At 39.1% G+C, this 22,279-nt stretch overlaps 1 protein-coding gene across 4 annotated transcripts in view; it reads left to right on the forward strand.

The window, feature by feature from the left end:
• The window catches only part of PARD3B (par-3 family cell polarity regulator beta), a 1,140,922-nt gene that overhangs the window by 834,341 nt on the left and 284,302 nt on the right, over positions 1-22,279 (forward strand). The gene's annotated exons all lie outside the window — the stretch shown is intronic.

The raw sequence follows: 22,279 nt of genomic DNA on the forward strand, positions 1-22,279 counted from the left end.
CAAGAGTAAACCATCTTAACATTTTTATATTGATTATATGTTAGAATTATTTTATACATGTTGGGTTAACTTAAATGTATTAATAAAGTAATCTCAGCCACTTCTTTTACTTTTTAAAATGTGGCTCATAGAAAATTTTAAGTTACATATGTAACTCACATCATAGTTCTGTTGGACAGCAGTTTTCTAAACCACAAATTTTCAAACTGGGTTCCTGATGATCCTGGCCTTCTTCCTAGTGTGACAGCCAGAGGCCAAGGAGAAGGTTCATAATCATTTCCGTTAGAGAAACTCCTTGTTTATCAACAGGTTTCTTACTATGAACATCTCTGGAAGAATCTGCAATCAAAATGTTTGCCAGCTCTAGTCTTAGAATATTTCCCATCCACCCTACAGATGCAGAATGAGAAGGACAAACTCAAATACCTTTCTCCATCTCCTATCACTGCACCACATGCGTTAACATGAGGGGGCTACTAGATCTTTGTATGATTCTTGGTTATTTGGGGAGTTCCTCAAAGGTTTATTTGTTAGTGAAATTTTACCCCCTTTCTGTAAGTTACAGAAATTTATTTGCAATGGAATGTCTTTTAAGTATTCCTAATTGATAGCATGGAAGGCCAAGTTACAGATGGTCTTTATTAGGAATTCTTTTTCTTCTGGAAAATGTAGACCCCTTCCCCCTACCCCTTTAGCAAAAGTGATCAGAGGATGATTGAGTGGTCTCTTGTGGAAATATGTATTTACCTATGTAAAGATCAGTTTCAACTCAGCACATTCTTCTGTAACCAGTGAACTAACCTGTAACCTCTAAGGGGTATTGACATCTCTTCAGTTCATATCGTGTGTGTGTGTGTGTACACATGTATTTTTTAAACTACAAATACAGTTGCTAATGTAGTGAAGAGCTTTATAAGCAACTCTGTAAATTTCATTTTCTTAAGGATAAGTAATAATCCTGACAATTTTAATTACCCCCTTTTGCAAATAAAGTTAACACATGGTCACATACCTGCTTGCACACTGTGAATTAAAGCTGAGATTGGTAGAAACAAATAGAGGAAAGAAAAGAACAAGTAGCAAGATTATTTAAAAACAAACACACACACAAAATATTGGTTTCCCTGACACTCACTGGGCTTCCCTTGTGGCTCAGCTGGTAAAGAATACGCCTGCAATCCAGGAGACCTGGGTTTGATCCCTGGGTTGGGAAGATCCCCTGGAGAAGGGAAAGGCTACCCACTTCAGTATTCTGGCCTGGAGAATTCTATGGACTGTATAGTCTATGGGGTCACAAAGACTAGGACACGACTGAGTGACTTTCACTTTCACTTTTCACTTTGACATTCATTATAACCAAAAATAGCCATGGAACCTCAAGGGGTATTTGTATGTGTTTGTGGTCAGAGAATTGATACAGGAACCCAAGAAAAAGAACGGACAATATCCTGGTTAGAATAGACAGTCTCTGCTTTTTGGAAGTTTATGGATTTTCTTCCTCTCTGTGTGACCTTTCCAGTTGGTCCTCAAGAAAGCCCGTTGATTTTGCTCTGATGAGTTTTACACGTTTTATTGAAAGGAGGCATTCTGATGTGAGAAAGTTTGCTTATCAATAGCTGAATTCATGTTCATGTGAAATGTTAATCCATAGATCACACCAGAGGGAAGGACGGAGCATAAGTGAGAACTGTAAATCAAGTAATGTTTTCCTCATGTATCTTTTTTACCTCAGGCAGATGTGCATATTTGGTGGTGTAGCATGATTGACACGTTCCTTCCACAAATGTGGGTTTTATACATTTCCCCATGATCAAAAAGGAAAGAATTCTGTCTTGAAATTACAGATGAACCATTTATTTTCCATCCTTTCAAAGCAAGAATATCAAAAACAAGCCCAAACTTTATGCTCTGCCTGCTTGCCTTCCTCCCTTCCTTCCTTTCCAGAGTGCCAATTGTGCCAGGTGTCATGGGAACTATAGACAAATGAGACCCTCTCATGGACCTTACCTTCTGTGTATTAATCTGAACGTAAGCATCACTAGCTGGTTCCAAATAGGAAAAGGAGTACGTCAAGGCTGTATATTGTCACCCTGCTTATTTAACTTATATGCACAGTACATCTTGCGAAACACTGGGCTGGAAGAAGCACAGACTGGAATCAAGATTGCCGAGAGAAATATCAATAACCTCAGATATGCAGATGACACCACCCTTATGGCAGAAAGTGAAGAGAGGAGAGTGAAGAAGTTGAAGTTATGAAGAAAGTGAAAGAGGAGAGTGAAAAAGTTGGCTTAAAGCTCAACATTCAGAAAACGAAGATCATGGTATCTGGTCCCATCACTTCATGAGAAATAGATGGGGAAACAGTGTCAGACTTTATTTTTTGGGGCTCCAAAATCACTGCAGATGGTGACTGCAGCCATGAAATTAAAAGACGCTTACTCCTTGGAAGGAAAGTTATGACCAACCTAGATAGACTATTGAAAAGCAGAACACATGTACACCCGTGGTGGATTCATGTCAATGTATGGCAAAACCAATACAGTATTGTAAAGTAAAATAAAGTAAAAATAAAAATTTTAAAAAAAAAAAAGCAGAGATATTACTTTGCCAGTGGGGGTCCGTCTAGTCAAGGCTATGGTTTTTCCAGTAGTCATGTATGGATGTGAGAGTTGGGCTGTGAAGAAAGCTGAGCGCCGAAGAATTGATGCTTTTGAACTGTGGTGTTGGAGAAGACTCTTGAGAGTCCCTTGGACTGCAAGAAGATCCAACCAGTCCATTCTAAAGGAGATCAGTCCTGGGTGTTCTTTGGAAGGAATGATGCTAAAGCTGAAACTCCAGTACTTTGGCCACCTCATGCGAAGAGTTGACTCATTGGAAAATACTCTGATGCTGGGAGGGATTGGGAGCAGGAGGAAGAGGGGATGACAGAGGATGAGATGGCTGGATGGCATCACCGACTCGATGGACGTGAGTCTGAGTGAACTCTAGGAGTTGATGATGGACAGGGAGGCCTGGCGTGCTGCGATTCATGGGGTTGCAAAGAGTCGGACACGACTGAGCAACTGAACTGAACTGAAGCCTCAGTAGCCATGCCACAAAATAAGTCAATGCCACATAATCATGTGTGCCCCCGCTTTGGGACATGATAGGAAGCTGCAGAAACAGACAACAGATGCCTCCCATGTCCACTGGCTCTTGTTTATCTTCAGAGTTTACTATCATGCTCTTGAAGGCCTGTAGTCTCAGACACCAAGTATGCTAGGTGTAGAATTGTCACACATGTGAACAGTGCCTTTACTGTGTGTATGTGTTCAGCATATAACATGACTCTCGGTATCATGCCATGTGAACCATGCATTCCTCTGTGTTCCACTGAAGTACAGTGAGATGTCAGGGGAAGAATCTTGGCCCCAAGAAGCAAAAGATATAGGTTCTAAATTTGTCTATTCTACCAACAAATGGGGTCGTCTTGTCAGATAAAAAGTCTCAGAATTAGAGGTATCAGATTTGTAACTAGTTTAGATTGGATTATCATTATGCTTCTTCCAAACTCTAAATATTTAGGGTTCTATGAAAGATGGTGAACAGAGGTTTCACTATCAGAATATATAGCAAGGTGGTGACCTCTGAACCTGACTCCACCTTTAAGACTCAGCTCAGAGCCCTTGTCTTTGGTTAAGAATATTTCTTTAAGAACCAGCATAAGTAGTTAGTTGACAGTTTCACATGAGTGAGAATATATATGAAGTCTGAAACATGGCCATCTTATCATTTGGCCATGTGTTCACTTTCAAACCAGTACCATCAGAGTTCTCCAAAGAAACAGAGCCAGTAGGACACACACACACGTATATGTGAGGAGACTTTTATAGGACTTGGCTCACACAGTTTTGGAGGCTAAGAAGTCCCACAGTCTGCTGTCTGCAAGCTGCAGAGTCAGGAAAGCCTTGATATAATTCATTCTGGGTTTAACGGCCTGTGAATCAAGGAAGCAGATGGTGTAAGTCCCACTTCTGGACCAAAGACCCAAAACCCAGGAGAAAATGGACATCCTAGCTCAAGCAAAAAACCAAACTTGCTCTTCCTCTTTTTCTTCTGTTCAGACCCTCAGTAGATTAGACAGTGCCTACCACATTGGTGAATGCGATCTCTACTGAGGCTCCCAACTAAGAAGCACCCTCAGAGACAGACCCAGGAATGTTTTACCAACCATCTGGGCATTAGCCTTAGCCTAAGATGACAGTTAAAATTAGCCGCCACCATCTGCAAGTCAATGTAGTTATTTCTTGGGTTGTTTTTACTTAACTATAGAAAGCCTGTGCTCAAAATGAGCAGCTCCATTTCCGATTTTTACCCTGGACCTACACTGTCTCCTCTTAGTTCCCCAAAAGGCAACATGTATACTATGTGGCTGAAATTCCTTCCTCTCTCCCTGTCTACATTTCTTCCCTGTGCCCCCTGTAAACTTTCACTTAAACTAATACCCTGTTGTACTATCGCTTCTTCAGCCTCTCATATAAGAGAGCTATCTAGTTGCTGACTTCCGCACCCTGATGAATTTGGGAAGCATTCATTCATTCATTCCCTCATTCACTAAACATTTCCCTAGTGCCTATTATTTCCTAGAAATATTATTTCCTGGGAAATGTTAATTAATAATCCAGTCTTTGCTGTTGAGGAACATATTTTCTACTTGAAAAGGTGAATAATAAGTAATTATGCACCAGTGCATAGTAACCATTAAGAGAAGAACACATGTCTGAAAGCCTCAAATCCATAGTTGAAGGAAGAATGGCCACTTACCAGACCCAAGATGCATATTTAGTCCTAGATGCAGAATTAAGGCCCAGTTCAGCTTACTCTTTCTCCTTTTTGTCAGCATCTTAAGAAATGACTTTAGGGTTGCCTCTTTCTTTAGTGGAACATTTTTGTTAAATGATCTGCTATTAAAAAATTTTAATGTAACCTAACCTTTTATAATTTAACCTAACCCTTGTCATTGAAAGAAAAACGTCATTATTAGCTTCTTTGTGACTCTTTCAGTCTGTGCTCAGACAGTGGTGTCCTAATTAGTTAGCTTGGATTTCCAAGTTTAAAAGAAATCCAACCAGATACATGATTCACAGTGCAAACACTAGTGACGCCTTTCAACAGAGCTTGGTGAAAACATCCCTGTATGACACTGTTGATGTGGCATAAAGCTTTAAGCTAATAAGCTGTAACCATTTGCTGACTCGGAATACGATTCCCAATTTGAGCATACTTGCATCCTTTGTATGCTTCTATGTATTTTAAGTTCCTAAGTGAGTGCTCTTAGAGAAACTGAAACATATTTTCTAGGTATTATCTCAATTCCCATATGATCTTTATGTCTGTTAGAAAGCATGTTCATTTGGAAAAATGTTTTGGTATCAGTTAATGTTTTTGTTGACTATAAAGCATTTATTAGGTGAAGTTTTGTTCAAGTTGAAATGACAAAGTTGATCTTCTCTATCCCTGTTGACTTTCAGTTGTAGAAATGAGAGGTTTGCTAGTTGGGAGTACTAATACTACTTAGATTTTTTATATATATACAATAACTATTTTGTTCATTCTCTCACAATTTTATGGTGTGACCGCTTGAAAATGCCCTACTCTTACTTTCATATTAAGTGTAATGATCTTCTGTGTTGCTGTTTGTGATATATATGAATAAGTTTCTTTTTGTAACTGAGATAAATGGCTCATGACTTCTGTTTTTTTTAATATATATAATTGTCAAATTAGTGTTCTACTTTTTTTTTTTCCCAAATAACAAAAGGCTCTGTGAAGGAGCTTTGGCATATTATATATAGTGAGAAAGATTGTTTATTTCCCTTTTACACATCAATGCATATACCCAGAGTTATAAAGAAGACTCTGACATAGAGATATCATGGACGTAGATCAAAACTTTCCTCCCAATGTGTAGCTGTAGATATTTTAACTCATTTATTTCTTCTTGTCTCCACATTCTCATCTGTTTCATTCTTTTATATTATTTTCATTTTCAGTTAAATTGTTAAACTCCAGTTACATGGAGAATATTATCATGGAAAAGCATAAGTTTAACTTATATCACATCTAGTTCTGGCAATAGCAGTGATATATAACAGTGCTTTCTCAGTGCTTTTAGTCTTGTAATTCAACTAGCTTTTATTTTTACTTATTAAACAATGTACTCTAGATGTCATTTCACTATTTTGTGTATCACTGTTATCATGTAGCAAATCAGTTCATGGTAATTATTCCTGCTTAATTCACAAGAATTCTGAAGGGTGTATAATACTCTACTGTTTGGCCCATGAAATACGTCTCTAAAAAGGAAGTGGCCACAAGCAAGCATTTCCAAGTGGGAATAGAATTCTACAGACCTAACTTTTAAATAATTGATCTTTGTTGAATTGTAGTGAGTTTCCAGATAACTTTAATTCCCAGAGTATGTGGAGTGAAGCTTTACAGCTGAGCCAGTGTTAAAGATCTCATTTCTTTATTTTATGTATTGCACAAGGAAGAAGACTAAAATAAATTGAACAGGTGTTCCTGGGAAAATACGTCTGGAAAGAATCCAGAGATTTGAGAATGGGAAGAATAAAATTTAACAAATGTTCTGGCAAAATGTATATACTACCCTAAACAGTTCTGTATCTCAAATAGCTTCTAACAAATTGCAAAATTTATCAAATTAATTTGAAGTTTATTGAACACCATTTTATTTCAAGCTAATGCGCGGAAATAATCAAAATTGAAGTATTTCTTAGTTCAATAATTTATGCTTATATAGGACAAAAAGCGAAAGGAAAAGAAAGGAGAATAGGAAAGATATACCCATTTGAATGCAGAATTCCAAATTATAGCAGGGAGAAATAAGAAAGCCTTCCTCAGTGATCAGTGCAAAGAAATAGAGGAAAACTATAGAATGGGAAAGACTAGAGATCTCTTCAAGAAAATTAGAGATGCCAGGGGAACATTTCATGCAAAGATGGACACAATAAAGGACAGAAATGGTATGGACCAAACAGAAGCAGAAGCTATGAAGAAGAGGTGGCAAGAATACACAGAGGAACTATACAAAAAAGATCTTCATGACCCAGATAATTGATCACTCACCTAGAGCCAGACATCCTGGAATGCAAAGTCATGTGGGCCTTAGGAAGTATCACTATGAACAAAGCTAGTGGAGGTGATGGAATTCCAGTGGAGCTATTTCAAATCCTAAAAGATGATGCTGTGAAAGTGCTGCACTCAATATGCCAGCAAAGTTGGAAAACACAGAAGTGGCCACAGGACTGGAAAAGGTCAGTTTTCATTCCAATCCCAAAGAAAAGCAATGCCAAAGAATGCTCAAACCACCACACAATTGCACTCATCTCACATGCTAGTAAAGTAATGCTCAAAATTCTTCAAGCCAGGCTTCAATAGTACATGAACCGTAAACTTCCAGATGTTCAAGCTGGATTTAGAAAAGGCAGAGGAACCAGAGATCAAATTGCCAACATCCACTGGATTACTGAAAAAGCAAGAGAGTTCCAGAAAAACATCCACTGCTTTATTGACTATGCCAAAGCCTTTGACTGTGTGGATCACAATAAACTGTGGAAAATTCTGAAAGAGATGGGAATACCAGACCACCTGACCTGCCTCTTGAGAAATCTGTATGCAGGTCAGGAAGCAACAGTTAGAACTGGACATGGAACAACAGACTGGTACCAAATTGGGGAAGGAGTATGTCAAGGCTGTATATTGTCACCCTGCTTATTTAAATTATATGTAGAGTATATTATGCGAAATGCTGGGCTGGATGATACACAAGCTGGAATCAAGATTGCTGGGAGAAATATCAATAACCTCAGATGTGCAGATGACACCACCCTATGGCCAAAAGTGAAGAAGAACTAAAGAGCCTCTTGATGAAAGTGAAAGAAGAGAATGAAAAAGTTGGCTTAAAACTCAACATTCAGAAAACTAAGATCATGACATTTGGTCCTATCACTTCATGGAAAATAGATGGGGAAAGTGCGGAAACAGAGTCAGACTTTATTTTCTTGGGCTCCAAAATCACTACAGATGGTGACTGCATCCATGAAATTAAAAGATGCTTGCTCCTTGGAAGAAAAGTTTTGACCAACCTAGACAGCATATTAAACAGCAGAGACATTACTTTGCCAACAAAGGTCTATCTAGTCAAGGCTATGGTTTTTTCAGTAGTCATGTATGGATGTGAGAGTTGGGCTATAAAGAAAGCTGAGTGCTGAAGAACTGATGATTTGAACTATTGTGTTGGAGAAGACTCTTGAGAGTCACTTGGACTGCAAGGAGATCCAACCAGTCCATCCTAAAGGAAATCAGTCCTGTATAGTCATTGGAAGGACTGATGCTCAAGCTGAAACTCCAACACTTTGGCCACCTGATGTGAAGAACTGACTCATTTGAAAAGACCCTGATGCTGGGAAAGACTGAAGGAGAGAGAAGGGGATGACAGAGGATGAGATGGTTGGATGGCATCACCGACTAAATGGACATGAGTTTGAATAAACTCCGGGAGTTGGTAATGGACAAGGAGGCCTGCCATGCTGCAGTCCTTGGGGTCACAAAGAGTTGGACACAATTGAGCAACAAAACTGAACTGAACTGAGGACATTCTTCACTTAGCATGTCAGTTCATCATCTAAGAGGTATCTTAAGGCAAGTATTAATCCAGTTTGCCGTTAGAGAAAGATAAAGTCACCAGTCATAGAACTATGAGGGATATATTATATGCAGAATTTTCAAATCAAGGTTCAAAAATACAAAACCATGAATAAATTCTATAAAGGAACATTTTAGTAGGATCAAATAATTTCACAAAATTGCAACTTATATATAGGCTTCAGTGGTTTGGCCTTAAATTGTTTAGTTTTCTGCTACTGAAAGTGTATTCTGTGGACCAGCAGCTAAGAGCATCATCAGAGAAGTTGTTAGAATTGATCTCAGGAGCCATCTCAGGCTTATTGAATTAAAATTGGAGTTGTAATCAGTTCTTCAAGTAATCCATGTGCAATTTAAAGTTTGAAAGGTGTTGGTTTGGTAACACGTAAGGTTAATTCTTGCCAATGGGGTGGTATGTCTGCCAAGAAAAATTAAATGAGCATAGACCACATTAATAAATAGATGATATCCAGAGAGAGAAAATGATCAGACTTCCTGTCTTGATTGCTCTGTTCAGTTTTGGGCACTATCCTTTATACTGAAGAATGTATGTCCAGGACACTGACCAGGATGGTGAAGCAGCTCAAAGCAATTTCAAGGCTAAATAAGAAATAATGGAAGAAACTGGAAAAACTGAGCTGGAGAAGAGACATCAGGGGAGATAGAACAGCCATGTTTAAGTGTTCAAAGGGCAGTCCTTTGGGAGAGGGGTGGGAAGGCGGCAGGAATAAAGCAGATAATAGAGTGAATGGGGCAATATATCTTTGCTAAATACAAAATAGAGCTTTGAAACAACCACCTGTGTCCTGAAATGGATCTTCTTTTTTCCGTAAGGAGAGAGATACATTATTGGGGGTTTTCAAGCAGAGACTAGAAAACCACTGACTGTAATAAGTCTGCCTGCCGAATGTTCTCCAAGCATCTTCTACTTCACCCTTTTGACACTTGTCACATTACTTCTGCAATTTCAAAATAATCTTCAGAAGTATTCTCTGTTTGTTCCACCCGGGAAAGGGACAGTGTGTCTTAGTCACAGACTTTCCTGTCCCTAGCCTCAAGCACAGTGTCCGACAAAGTGTTCCTCTGTGATAAAGGGAGGAAGGAATACATGGCAGGGATTGAGAAATGTATTCATTAGTATAGCCAATTAATATTTACTGATCGCCTTTGATAGGTCAGCATTCAGAAAACTTAAGTGAAAAAAACAGATTAATATTCTGGCTCTGAAACTTCATTTCCCAGGACTTCCCTGGTGGTCCAGCGGTTAAGACTCTGCACTCTCAAGGCAGAGTCATGGATTCAATTCCTGGTCAGGGAACTAGGATCCCACATGCCACCCAGCAAGGTCATACATAAACAAGTTAATTAATTCATTTCCCCATGAGATTGTCATCGCAAGAATTTATAGGCAGTTCATACAGAAAGAAGGAAGAAAGCAAATCAGGTGTCTTTGCCAGAGTAGCACATCTTGGAAGAAGTTAACACCTTCAGAATATCTCAAAGACAAACCAGACCACTGTGAAGTGTTTCAAAGTTGAGATAAAATAGAGATCCCGCTTGGTTATTTTGAAATTACCTTGGGATATGAAGTTAAAACTCCTCAGGTGCTATGAGACTGGTGAAAAGCTTGGACAGATTAGAAGACTCCAAATGGGAACAGTATGTCTGTATTACCAGAGTACTTCAGAGAACATGTTCTGTTTCATGAGCAGTGTCTTATTTTGTGATTTGTCTTGATTATAGCATGGCACTATAACTAATACATTAATATTTGCTATTAGAACTATTTTTGACCTAAACATTTTACCTGAAACACATTCTTTTACACAAATTACTCTAAATTCTTTGAGCCTTATTCCATCCAGGTGCCAACATTTTTTTCCTTATCACCCTGCATCTTTGATTTTATAATATAAGTCAGTAGGAAAACAGGATTCATTTAACAGAAAATTGCTTTTCACAATCTTTTCTGGAATCTCTTTTGTCTGTTACCCAGGCGATATCTGAATTATTACTTTGTCCTCAAAAGCTTTTACCAATTTGGCAACACAGAATGACTAAATCTCTTTCTCTCTCTTTTTTTGAATCTAGCTTTTCATTAGGAGAGAAACTCCCCCAATTCATTTCTGTCTGCCTTTGCCTCAGTGCTAAATCTTGGGTGTCTCTAATCTATTTATAATAAATATCCTCATTATGACTGAGGTCATTTCAGTTCTCCCTAGTACTTCTAATGAAAGTGGTGCCAAATGACCAAATGGATAAAGCTCCCCTTCTATATACTCCCGCCACCCCAAGAAAGTGTTCCCATCAAATATCTCCTAATTGCCCTCCATGAATCAGCTTCAGGCATAGCCTTGTCTCTGGTTCCTTCCCTACTCTCTGCTCATAGCCAATAACATGCACTCAGAGCATGAAGGGGATAACGATGGTGTGACTCCCCGAAAGCCAGCCTTCGAGTGGAGTTAGCTGTTTCGATTCTTCCCTTTCATGGCTCTGACCTGATTTATTTTAACCAATTTGCCTCCAGACATGGTTGGCTATCATTGCTTCAAACACTTTAACTTTGGATCCTATGGGGATGCTTGGACTCCTCCCATCATTTCTTCTGCCTTACACGTTGGTCCCTTGTCGGAACATCTTGTATTAATCAGCCTTCAGTGGTAACTGTAGGCAAGTAACATAAGCACTTTCTCTGACCGTCTGTAAAATTAAGAAGTAACTACAAAGCCTCTGACACATTCCTTATGAGAGCACAGTCCGGCCACCCTGGCCTGGCTCACAGCTGTGGCAAACAGCACTTTTGCCTCTCCGCCTCCTGACATCTGGTTTCTTTTCTTTCTGTGTGCCCCTGCTCTCCTGATGGACCCCGTATCTCCTCTCTCTTTCCCTAAGCAGCCCCTCTTCACCCTCACCCCCTGACCTGACCCCACTCCTCACACCTGCTTGGGCCTCAGCTAACACAGGATGTTTAATATGCTATATCCACGGAAGAGAAAGGAAATTGAAGGTGCCAGCCGTGAGCTTTCTTCTCTGCTCTTTTAAACGGGGAAGAATAGCACCAAAGGCAAGGAGGCTCTTTTCTTTGTGGCAGCAGAAGCAAGGAAGGGGTTAGGGAAAGAACACTTAAGGAATTAGAGCTTCCAGCAGATACACAACGTTTGATCTTCTAATGGTGTTGCCACTGGGCCTGATAGATTTTTTTAACGTGGGAGATGGTGAGAAATCAGAGCTTTGGAAGTGGGGAATGTGTTCATTGGTTTTTGTTTTCTGTTGTAACACAGAGGAGCCCACAGAGACCTAAAGCTGTGGAACTGTCAGGAGAAACAGAAATAGGGGTGTGTCGATACAGAGTAAATGAGACGCACAGAGACAGATTCAGTGAGGGCCTACTAGTGACACCCTGAAGAGAGGAGAGGGGCAAACAGGCGTGATGCTAGAAGGAGAATGACAGTGGATCAGTGAAATGATTTCTAGGCAGCTTTCTAGTCCTGCACAGGCTGTGAACAACACACAGGCTGTCAGCTCAAGATGCCTCCTGCTCGGCGTGACTGTCAACAGAGAGCTCACCTGTTGCAGGTGGTCCATGATTTTCTATGTCTGACTTCAGGCTTTCTCCATGGGTATTTCTGAGAAATGCTGAATATAGTCCTCAGTACCTCAACTGACAAATGAACATTTCTGTCCTCACTCAGGGACACGTCCTGGGAGCCACCAGTTCCCTTTCTGCAGTGTTGTCATTATTGTCTTTTCCAGTAGTGTTTGGGTATTTATTTGAAATTTTTAGGACATTTTGCATTCCTTTGAGCTCCTTGGACTATATGTAAAATTCTGTGGGTGTGGTGGGGGAGGAGAATGCCAAGGAGCAAAAATAAAATATTCTAAACTCTAGAAATATATTGCAAAGTTAGTCATCCAAAAGTTGGGTAACTCGGAATTTTATCAGTTAATTCTTTCTCCCCTTTTATAATACATAACAATTGTTTGACTGTCATATTCAAAAGGAAAATGTTTTAAATATATTTTTCAAAACCTTAGTTCTTAAAGGTGTCCTACAAATGAGGGCCAGCATCAACTTAAGAGTTGAAAACAGATGTTTTCATTCAGTGTTTCCGTATGAAGTAAGACATACACCCAACTGCTTGAGAAAGTGTCTCCACATTCTCAGGAGCCTGGAGAATTTGAACTAGAGAGTATTTGGGTTAAGAGACAGTGAGCAAAAAAAAAAAAAAAAAATGTGGAGTGGGACTGAAGCAAAGAAATCATACAGTCTAAGATCTAACATTCTTAATAGATGGGTAAAAAATGGAAACAGTGACAGATTTTATTTTCTTGGGCTCCAAAATCACTGCAGACCATGACTGCAGCCATGAAATTAAAAGATGCTTGCTTCTTGGAGGAAAAGCTATGACCAACCTAGACAGCATATTAAAAACCAGAGACATTACTTGGCGGACAAAGGTCCGTCTAGTCAAAACTTTGACCGTAACGAAATCTGAGTGCCAAAGAACTGATGCTTTTGAACAGTGTTGGAGAAGACTCTTGAGAGTCCCTTGGACAGCAAGGAGATCAAACAAGTCTATTCTAAAGGAAATCAGTCCTGAATATTCATTGGAAGGACTGATGCTGAAGCTGAAGCTCCAGTACTTTGGCCACCTGAAGGAAAGAGCTGACTCATTTAAAAAGCCCCTGATGTTGTGAAAGATTGAAGGTAGGAGGAAAGTGGGGATGACAGAAGATGAGGTGGTTGGATGGCATTACCGACTCACTGGACATGAGTTAGGACAGTAAGCTCCAGGAGTAAGTGATGCAACTGAGCAACTGAACTGAAAGATCTATAGCTCCAGTGTGTTCATTCTAGAGCATTCTTCTGGAGAAATCAAAGAGTCATAGAGAGAAGAGCGACAGATGCTATTAGTGGAAGTTGATCTAACAACAAACCTAACTTGACATTCAGTTAGGCTAATAGATCACCAAGATCCATGTGTATCATAGAAAGTCTGCTTGGCCTTTTAGTGATACATTAACATATTAAACTGCAAGGAGATCCAACCAGTCCATTCTAAAGGAGATCAGTCCTGGGTGTTCTTTGGAAGGAATGATGCTAAAGCTGAAACTCCAGTACTTTGGCCACCTCATGCAAAGAGTTGACTCATTGGAAAAGACTGATGCTGGGAGGGATTGGGGGCAGGAGGAGAAGGGGATGACAGAGGATGAGATGGCTGGATGGCATCACCGACTCGATGGACGTGAGTTTGAGTGAACTCCGGGAATTGGTGATGGACTGGGAGGCCTAGCATGCTGCAATTCGTGGGCTCGCAAAGAGTCAGACACGACTGAGCGAGCAAACTGAACTGAACATATTAAAGAACAACCACAGATCACCAGATATTTGAGGAAGGCTCTCACAGAAAAGATACTGAAATGAAAGACATGTTTAGTCGCTCAGTAGTGTCCAGCTCTTTGTGGTCCTGTGGACTGCAGCCCACCAGCTTCCTCTGTCCATGGGATTTTCCAGGCAAGAATACTGGAGCAGGTTACCATTTTCCACTCCAAGGGATCTTCCTGACCCAAACATCGAACCCATGTCTCTTATACCCCTGGCACTGGCAGGCAGATTCTTTATCACTGTGCCACCTGGGAAGCCGAAATGAAAAATAGATGCATGAATTAAAAGGAAAAAGAGACAATGTGTAAGATCAAAGACATCATCAAATAGTTATAATGTGATCAGAATGAAAAGAAGTTTTGCCTTTGAGGCAAAACCAGATGTACTAATAGAAGAATAGTGATAAATTGTTAAGAAAATTTAGTAGGATTGGAAAATAAAGCGGAGGAATTCTTCTAGAAAGTCGAACAGAAGGTCAGAACATGGACAGTAGTAGGGTGAAGGTTATTAGAAGATCATGCCAAGATGCTCAACCTGTGATAAATTAGGATTTCCAAAAAAAAAAAAAGAAAAAGAGAGTAAAAGAGAATGTGTAGCACAGTAAGGCCATATCCTCAGATAATTTCAGAACATAAAGACTAGAGAAAAGATTCCTAACATTTCTAGAGAAGGGAAAAAAAGAAACATATCCTAAGAAAGATCAGGAATTAAAACAGTGTTGGATTTCACAACAATATGGGAAATAAGAGGGCAACAGGGAAATGCGTTCAAAATTCTGTGAAAATTTTATTTTCAGTGTAGAATGCTTATTTGGCCAAATATCAGTCAAATGTAAGGGTAAAAGCATTATCAGACGAGTAATCAAGCAGTTTTTCTCTCTTGCATTCACTCTCAGGAGGAGGATGTGCTCCCCCAGATTGTTGTTGTTCAGCTGCTAAGTCATGTCCGACTCTTTGAGACCCCATGAACTGCAGCATACCAGGCTTCCTGGTCCTTCACTCTCTGCTAGAGTTTGTGTAAGCTCATGTCCATTGAGTTGGTGATGGCATCCAACCATCTCATTCTCTGTCACCCCCTTTTCCTTTTAAAAAAGAAATAATTCTTTTTAAAAAAAAAATCTTTCTTGAATTAATAACATAAATATAGATACCTGGCTTCCCCTAGAAATTTAAATCACTTGGCCCCCTTGGAGCCATTGTCGACCTCACAGGAAGGTGTGCCCCATTTAGCTGAATCACATACTCTCCAATTTGCCAGCCTCTACCCTGTCCCATTGTCTCCCTGAATCGGAGGCTAAGTGTCAGGGGTTATTTTGCACTGTGATTACGCAGTCATTTTACATGCTTCAGAATTAAGAAAATCAAGGGACCTCATTTTCATCTCATGCCGCCATCAAAAGTGTGACAGTGAAAGAGATTCTGAGAGAGCTTTGGGTTTCCTGGCTTACCGTACTAGGTTATCTGCCCGGCTTCCCAGCCATTCACGTTTTCTGTTAAAAATCCATGATTCTATAGTATAAGCTTGTGTTAGGTCTGAGCATAGACCACCTATCATATGGTCACCTGTTCATAGAAGTTTTCTCAACTTTGTCACCTTGCAGCTATTTCTCTTCCATATTACTGTTTTCAGAGAGCTGTTTTTGTTTTTTTATTTCTCTGATGACATCCACACACTCCATCTTCTTCACATTTTCTTCTGCACGCAGTGAGGGCCTGATCAATGAGGAATGACTATCTGTTGATTACCCCACAGCTTTATTGCAGCCCATGCATCCTGCTGTCCTGCTTCCTTTTGAAACAGCACCATTATCCTGATGGCTCCTGCACAGCGGGTGGCCTTCTGTGACTCCTTGGTATGTTTTTCCCATGGTCGAACACAGTGAATACATTTCCATCTTGTATTTATGCACTGGTGTTTTCCTCCTTAAGTGCATTGCCCTCCATTTATTTCCTTTCAGTTTTGTATTCCTTATTCAAAAACACTTTTCAGATTGGTCAAAGCACATTTTAATTTTTCCACTGCTGTCAAAGGTGCTGGCTACCTCTCTTTGAATTGTTGTAATTATCATACTTTATAATGATGCCATTTTTTATTCAGATCATTGGTTTAAACACGAAATTACATAGACTCTATGGCCAATCTCTACAGAATATTAGGAAATGCCAACTCAAGATTACCCTTGAGTCACTGAAAAATGTTGTACTTTTTTTTTAAACTTTGAGCAATTTAACCAGTTACATAAAGTAGTTAAGTAGCCTGAATTAAGCCTAATCTGTAATTTATTGTTAAGTAAACATGGTTAAAGCCAACTTGTGTAGCAACACCCAGGATGTAAAATTTCACAATGTTTGTTACTGTCAGATACACAAGCTCCAAATAGGGAGGGACAGAAGAGGGACAGTGGATCAGGGCAAAATGCTAAAGGTCTTTTATTTAGAGCCGTTTGTACAGACAGCATTAAAGTAGTAAAATTAATGATACTTACTCTCGTCAAACTTAGCACAGTCTGAGAAGCTGTAAGATTTGCATTTCATTTGATGTCCTATCAAACATACCAATATTTGAGTTGTTTCTGTCTTGTTATATAAAATAAGGTTTTCACGCCCTTTGCCTGGTGATTTAGAAAGAATTGGAAGTTGTGTCTAAGCAAAGGAGCCTTTCCAGAGCTGCAAATGGTCATTAGAGTCTGTCAGTTGGGTCCTCAGAGAAGCAGTAGCTAAGACAAAGTCAGAGTAAATTGAGAAAAAATTTTTAAAAGGGAGGGAGCAGAACTGGGCAGGGAGAGCCTTGACCACCGCACAAATCTGACAAAGTTTTGGCCAGCCCAACATGAGCTCCAGAGCAAAGATGGCCCATTAGCAGAGTTCCTTGCTGGGCAAAAATAGCCAGGCCCTTGAACCCTACCTTCACTGGTGTCTACCATGGAAGGATGTGGCCTTGAGTCCAGTGTTGAAGAGGATCCTAACAACAGGAATAGCTAGAGGCTGTCCACTGTGGCTGAATGACAAGTTCTTTCTTGAAGGAAGATGCTCGCGGTGCATCTTTATCACTGTATGTAGAACATTCCTCTTATTGCTGAACAGCTGCTAGAGATGGTTTTGCCATTCTTCTTCTGTTATTGTCAGTTTTTCAACAGCACATGAAAATTCCACTCTTCTATACCAAAGTAATACTGTCACAGGAGACCCAAGTTCCTAATACCTAAGGAAGCTCCCAAGCATTAGATAAAGGAGTAAGGCGGAGATGGTCAAAAAATAGCACAGAAGTTGGATAGGAAAGACACTCACCAAGCATTGACCCTACCTGAAGATGAAAAAACCATGATAGGCAGATGACCAAGGAGTCAGCCTTGGGTCAGGGTTACCTACAATACTTTTCCCATTCATTTCACAAAATGATTGCATTTGCCTCTTTGAAAATGATTAGCTCCCAACTGAAATGGAAAGTTGATTGGGAATTTTAATCATCCAGAATCAACCCTCATTTTGAAAGATACGTATGCCCTTTTGTTCTTTTAACAATGACTCTTGCCTTTGAATATTGTCCTTTAACTGTGAGACAAAAGCAGTTAGATAGGGAAATTTTCATTTTACAGTAGAAAAGATAGAGAATAGTACAAGCAAAGGATACTAATAATAAAAATAATAAAAATTCTTAGGTGGTGTTATAAAGTGACTTTTTGAATTCTGGGAAATATAAACAAAATGAAGAGGGAAATTCAGGTAAAATAAGAAAAAATACATACAAAGATAGAGAATAATCTTAGTATTGGTATTGTATATATACTGGCTCATTACCCATTGCATCAAAGATCATAATGTGTTTATTATGCCATTTACCAAATGATAGCTATTTCCTGAACAACTGGCCTCTCCTGTCCTTTGTTAATAATGATGCCTGCACTTTAGGGCAGAGAAATTGAAAAAGTTATCTGGAAAGACTCTGCAGGAAATAAGAGAGGAATTGGTAATCTCTTCAGCTTTACTTTTTTTTTTTTTTTTTCAAACACTGTTGCATTGGTTTTGGGGGGAATCTGAAAAGTGTCATGGGGACTACAACTAAATCTTAAAGGTAGAATCCAGGAAAGGAAGAAGCAAACCCTAAAAACAGTCATTTCATATGTAATCACCCTTTATCCTTACTTGGTCTGTCTCTTCAAATTCCACTGGCTTGTAAGAGGTCTGCCAAGGTCAGATAGTAAATATCAACCAATTTGTTGTTTCTTGTTGCAACCATGTTTTCCCTAAAGCAGATAAATAGTGAAGAAAAATCTATTTCCCTGCCTCACACAGCCATCACTGTAACACAGGATTTCTTAAATGAAACAATTCCACAAAAGAAATATGCAGATATTAATTATTCATTTGTATTTAAGAATTTCTTCCATTAGCATTTTACAGAGATAAGAATTGAAGATATAATTAAACTTTGAAATGAAAACTGAGGTTTAATTAGTGAGTAGGTAGCACTCAGATACCTGACATCTTCCCAATCATATAATAAAATGTTATGAAAGAAATATTTTAGCCAAAAGGAGAGAACTGTATCTTTCTTTTTTCTTTTTATTAGAAAAGGAAGAAAGAGGGAAGTGTGATATTGTGTTCTGTGCTATTTTGTTTAATTATGTCATTTGATGGAGTGCAGACCTGTGAGAGTTCATTTCAGCCAGAGTTCTTTTTGCTATGCACCAAGACGCGCCCAAGCCAGCACCAAGCAGCCATGTTTTGTGGTGGTTCATCTGGCTCCCCTTCAACTCTATCCCGACCCCTGGATGTTTCTTGAGTTAGATCAGTAGTCTTTGTACACTGCTGTTTATCAGAAAGCCCTGGGTTTCTGGATTGGCTTATGAAGATTTGGGTTTAGGTTAAAAGCACATCACAGGCAAACATATGTTGAGCATTATTCAGTGTGTGTCGACTTTGAAGAGCCTCCCAGGTATATGTAGGATTTCATATGATGAGGAGATGAATTCACTTCAAGGTACTCAATCTTATTGCCAATCTTCTTCAATAAGAAAGCATCTCTAGCCTCCTTACTTTGCACATCTGTGTTTGATAACATAGGAGAATGTCTTTGATTAGACTTTCAGGGTAATCATTCAAACGCAACTTTCTCCTCTGCTTTGCCACATCTTATAAAGTTAGATTTTGCACATTAGTGATGCAGCTGATTGCACTGAAATAATATTGACTTTATGAGAGACTGTAATCTTGTTCAAAACTTCCTCCCTCCCCCAAAGTGCTGCTATTTTGGTGTCAGGTTCTCCTCCGTCACCACTTTTATGAGCACTTCCCAAAACACTATTTTCTTTTTGTTTCTTTTCCTTTATTGTATTTTTATAACTTTTAATCATGTTTTTATGATACCTTAATAGCCTAAGGCAAAGTGACAAGTGGCATTTTCTCTTCCCTAAATCATTTTTCACTTTTATGTAAACCTAATGGCATTGAAAGAAAAGTGGTCTCTGGATTGTGACCAAAATACTTATTTATAATTTTCCACGATATACTTTACCATTCTAAGCATCAACATCTCTTAAAGCATCTGTACTATTCATTTTTGCTCAATCTCTGTAATGATTTGTTTCTAGCAATTACAAAAGTAAAATTTTGGCCTTTCTCTTTTTTTTATTATACAGTTAATAACATTCCTGTTTTATTAAAAAATTAGTTATGAAAATATTTATTAAAAAACTATTTACATCTTATTTGCAATTAGTACTCCTATTGAAAGTGAAAGTGTTAGTTCCTCAGTTGTGTCCAACTCTTTGTGACCCCATGGACTATAGCCCAGCAGGCTTCTCTGGGAATTTCATGGAATTCTCCAGGCAAGAATAGTAGAGTGGATAGTCATTCTCTTCTCCAGGCGATCTTTCCAACCTAGGAATCAAACCCAGGTCTCCTGGATTGAAGGCAGAATCTGTACCATCTGAGCCATCAGGGAAGTCCTTATTATTTGCACATTGAATCAATAACAAGAGCAGTTTTTTTAAATCTATATTCTTCATTCATCTTCCTGGTTTTCTCTTTAAGTGAAATTGTTCTATTGTCACTTTTCAAAAGGTGAATGTTATTTTGTGAAATAAAATAGAAAGTTGAGTTAGAAACATAGGCAATCAGTGCCTGGACATTATTAAACTATTATTGTCTCTTTTCTCACTTTGTACCCCTGGCTCCCCATTCATGTTGTGAAATTAAATATATCTTTGAAACCAGTGTTTTTGATGAGATCGTTTCTTGGAGGAATTGTATCTGTGGTTAATCTCTTAATCCTAGTTGGTCACAGTCTTTTTTTACCCTCATCTACTAATCTTGATAGATGTAGCCCGAATCATCTCCTTTGGGCAAGGAGTGGTGGATTTGTAACTGTGAAAGGACGACCTCGGGCTGGGTGCTCTGGAGGGGGACAACTTTGACAACTGTGCCAGGTGCTGAGTTAGTGGTAGACTCTGATGCTCTGAAGTTTGGACTGGAGTGAGAAAGAAGAGCAGAAGCTATAGCAGAAGCTTAGTAGGTTTTAAGAAATGAGAATTCAGCTGACCAAAAAAGAAGCTTCTGTAGACAGATGTCTTTGAAGTTCTGTTGCCCATCAGGAGCTTCAGGGAAGAAGTGACTACCTTGGAAACTGAAGGCAATCATTTCATTTCCAGTGATGTTTTCTGATTCTTGACATGGCTTTAACTCTAGAATTCCTAAATGTAACTCTAGGAGTAAGTTGAGTTTACTAGTCTCTCTCAAAGTTAATAAAACAGGTGAAATGAAGGGCAGAAATGAGAGAAAACACTGATTTCCAGAGACCAGAGATTTCCCTTCGAGAAGTGTATGGTGGCTCCTGCTGGATCTGTTTGTACATACAGCATCCCAGTGTCTGTCAAACTACCTACCTCCCAGAAGATACGTGTGGTACAGCGGACATACAACTAAAGCCAACTGTTTACAAGACCACCATTCTTTATGGAGTACTAAGCTCTCTTATAAGACTAATCAGATGTGGGGAATTTTTAGATAAATAGCCTTACAGCTGCTAAATTCTACCCAGTTTTCTCTCATTATGTAGATATCCATAAGAGCCTTGGATTTTGTGTGTCTGTAAAGATAGTGTTTGTAATTGAGCTTTGTACTGTTTGTGGGGTTGGCCTGTGATAGGTTCCCCTCATAACGATAACAGAATCTTACATCTAGTGAACATGTAGAAGTGAATATTTAAACCATGTGTGAGGGAGGGAAAAAAAAACATAGTGGAGCTTTTCTTTGTGCTATACAGTTATGGATTATCTTTGCTGGCTGGATATTTATTTCAGATTTTTGTGGTCTCTCATGTCCTGGATTATAGGGAGTCTTGTAAATGGGTTTCATATGGTAGCTGGTGACTCTGAAGGACTCTATTTTAAGATAATTAACTTCACAGTTTTAAGTTAGGTCTATGCTGCTCCCTGAATGAAGTCACCTTTATTAAATTAGGTATGATTTTATTAAGTTAGTCAATACCTATGGGAACACTAAATATTTGCTTTGATTTACCACTGTATCACCTTCACTTAAATATTGCACAAGAAAAACAAGGAAATAAGAGTAACCCTTCTGGATCAGATGTGCAGGCAGCATTTGGTGTCTGGTGTGGCACCCAGTGACACGTTAAGGTCTGTGATATGAAACAGCAGAGATATACAAGCAGCACCAGACTTCCATAGCCTTGGGTTTCCCTTACTCCCTCATTCTTCATCACCTAAGTGTGCTCATAATTTTGCAGCCATGAGCATCCTTTGTCATGCTCCTGACTTGTTGCCTGTGACTGCTGATTCATCTAGTTTCATTGTTCTCATGAAAACCAGTCTGCATTTTATCATATCATTCAGAAGGGCCCTATTTTGGTAGAAAAGAGTAAATCACACACCCCCAAGCAGTGGTGACATCATACAGGGGGAAAAAAAATTCATTTTTTTCTCTTTCTAGTCTTTAAAAATCTCCCCAGAGTGTATTGAGGCAGGAACCAGAACACAATCTACTTACCTCCAAAGCAATTAACTTTTGTACATACAATATGACAAGGCTTTGTCTAGAGGATTATCTTACAGATTTACAGATTACAGTCTTCCAGATTCCTACAGATTCCCTAAAACCATGGCTATGTCCAGCCTGCCCCACTCTTTTGGGAGCAGTGTGTTCCACAGTCAACTGTAAGTGA

Source organism: Capricornis sumatraensis, chromosome 3 (assembly GCF_032405125.1).
Source record: "Capricornis sumatraensis isolate serow.1 chromosome 3, serow.2, whole genome shotgun sequence".
Taxonomy (NCBI): Eukaryota; Metazoa; Chordata; class Mammalia; order Artiodactyla; family Bovidae; genus Capricornis; species Capricornis sumatraensis.